The 2,900-nt window shown below is 36.7% G+C and overlaps 1 long non-coding RNA gene across 1 annotated transcript; it reads left to right on the plus strand.

Moving 5' to 3' along the window:
• The first annotated feature begins 237 nt into the window (after positions 1 to 237).
• LOC141365267 (uncharacterized) lies at positions 238 to 2,142 on the plus strand. Its single transcript, XR_012370479.1, has 3 exons — positions 238 to 620; positions 948 to 1,317; positions 1,757 to 2,142. It is a non-coding gene; the product is annotated as an uncharacterized lncRNA (long non-coding RNA).
• Positions 2,143 to 2,900: the final 758 nt, after the last annotated feature.

Consider the following 2,900-nt stretch of genomic DNA (forward strand, 5'->3'; position numbering starts at 1 on the left):
TATTTTCAGGTGCATGCCCATACGCTTTTCTGTCTCAAACTACATTCAGTCAACTCAGACATTTCATAAAAAGGAAGGAAATTCACAAATAAATAAAATGGGATTTGCAAATGAAAAAATATTTGTAGATATGTATTTTTATTTTGTTTGTATGTGGGTGGCTTCTTGCGCGTTTGTGGATCGCTTTCTGTGCGTTTGTGGGTTGCTGCGGGCATTTGTGGGTCGCTTTCTGTGCATTTGTGAATTGCTGCACTCATTTGTGGATCGCATTCTGTGCATTTGTGGATTTGAAACATTTCTAACGTCAAGACGTGCACAAGAATCCACAAATAGGTGGACTCCGCCCACCGTCTACTCCAGCCAATCAGACAACAAGCACACTGTGCTGACCAATCGTGGCACGATCTCCCTTCAACCAATCACAGAGTCTTTTCTAGAAACATTGTGCAAAAGACCCAGGCGGAGGAGGACTTTTATTATGACAGCGAGTATTGCTATCTCAAAGCAATGGCGGAAGAGCGCTAGTTTTGTAAGTGTCTCGCTGTGTGAGGCATGAATCGTGTTGTTGTGGACACAATAACACCAGATTGTTACGCGGTGTGTTCATGTGCGTCATTAGAGTGAGTACAGTTAGATTTGCATGTTTTTTTTTGTTAAAATTTCCGTTATTAATAGCGCTAACATGTTATCAGCTAAACGGTGAATCTACTACGCTGTATATAAATCACTTTCTTTTGCCGTTCATCAATGTGTTTATCCTGTAATAATGTCAGTTATATTACATACGTTGTGTAAACACTGCTAATGGTGTAAAATGTGTCATTTGAGACACGTCTGTTTGTTATTTTGATAACGTATGAGGGGAGAAGCTGTAGCTAATTTGTCAATGTTATGTATGTTTATTAGCATTAGTGTTACTTTGGGAATCCTGTTGTAATCTGTTGCAGGAAACCACATCTCCACCTGCCTATGATCTGGCTAAGCTCTCAAATATAGCCAGGCACTCATGCATCTCCATTCACATGCCATGCAACCAAGCTCATAAATACAGCTCTGGCCTATCTCTCTTAAAGGAGCATACCCTCATCATCCTGTGCAGAGCTTCATTAAAGGACTACTACCAATATTCACCATTACCTTCATCAACGACTGCTCTGCTATCTAAGTTGTGCCTCTCATTCAGAGTTCTGTGCGGTGTGTGCTACCTCATAAATACTGAATGCTGGCTCTCTCCTATCTAATGTATGTTCTCTTGTGTGCCTAATAAACAGCTCAAGTTGGTTCAACGCTCTCTATTGTGTTCTGACAGACACCCTGGTACACTGCTATATTCATTCGGAACTAGCCCCCTACACTTTAGAGTAGTCTTCGCTACCATTATAGTTATGTAGTGACATTTGCTTACAGATAGTTTGTATCTAATGTGGTACATTTTATTATGACATGAAAAAACAAATGTGTTTTACCTCGTCTCCTACTACAGAACTGATCATTTAATTACACATTATGCATTATGGTATCTTTTAAATGAACAAGAAATTCCTGTGGTGTCTACATCTTAATGTCAAGAAGGTGTAATATGTCAAAGCTGTTAGATAGTCTTACAGTGTTGTTTTTATTTTCCCTTTATGCTCTGAACAAGCTTATGCTCTTACTGTCATTAACAGTAAAATTCATAGAAGTAAGATTGATTTTTACACAAGTATGCAATCAAACAACTGGTATGTTATTTGTTTTTATTGTGTGTGTTTTTTAGGAGTGGGGGTGCATTCAGCTGATGTAGATGTTTGCCTAAAAGGGATATGACAGACGCTACATATCATTTCATGTGATTTTTATATGTTTTACGACTTGCATCTTTACTTGACCAGGTGTTACAGATGATCAACAAAATGCCCTCTGGAAGGTCCTGAGCGGGGAATTCTCTGAAGTAAAGGATGAAATTGTTCATATTTCAAGTTCAAGAGGATATTGCATTTTTTTGTCATACTGTGTTAATGAACAAGGCCTGAAGGTCAATGCCATGTTTCTCAATCAGCAATTGCAGTAGACAGGAGTGAATGAATGAAATGTGTAATGAACTCATTTATTTATGAATCAATAATTTGAAGGAATAAATAAATAAGCTAATCCTTTGTGTAAGCTTAGATGCAGACATTTGTTAGAGTGTGCTGAAATAAGTAGTACAGATTTATAACACAATATCTTATCTTAAGTAAATTAAATATTAAATGTAAACAAACACACACACACATCTGTAATTTCTAAATGGGGTGTACATTTAATTTTAAGTTAAGCCAAGCCAGATTTATTTATATAGTGTTTTTTTACAAAGTTGCATTGCTTCAAAACAGCTTTACAAGAAAGAAGAAAAAACAGGGAAATTACTAAATTAATAGTAAATATAATGGGTTATATAGTATTATTCCAAACTATAGATTATGATCTAATAAAACAGTATTTTGTTCTTCAACTATTGATAATTTAGTCAAATAATATAAATAATCAGGAACAGACCAAACTATACAAGCCTTTCCAATTTCCACCTCATATTAAAATGGAACCTTAAAAGGATTAAAATTACCTGAGAACAGGAGTTTGATATTACATAAGGGATTAGCAAAATTGAAACCAAGACTTCTTTAAGATTGTAGCCGGAAAGGCTATAGACCGTTTCAGCCATAGATATGTATAAAGGCTAGATGGCTCAAGGCGGAGTCCCTAACGGCATCACCTGGCGGCCATCATACGACAGGGCGCTCGCTCACTCGTAGCATTGAGTTTAATGGTGCAGGTACTTTTAAATGACCATAACTTGCTCAATTTTCTACCGATTTTCAAACGGTTTGGGTTTTTACAAACGTTATTAACGTGGCTATAATTCTGGATGCTTTAACATG

Source organism: Misgurnus anguillicaudatus, chromosome 7 (assembly GCF_027580225.2).
Source record: "Misgurnus anguillicaudatus chromosome 7, ASM2758022v2, whole genome shotgun sequence".
Classification (NCBI taxonomy): domain Eukaryota; kingdom Metazoa; phylum Chordata; class Actinopteri; order Cypriniformes; family Cobitidae; genus Misgurnus; species Misgurnus anguillicaudatus.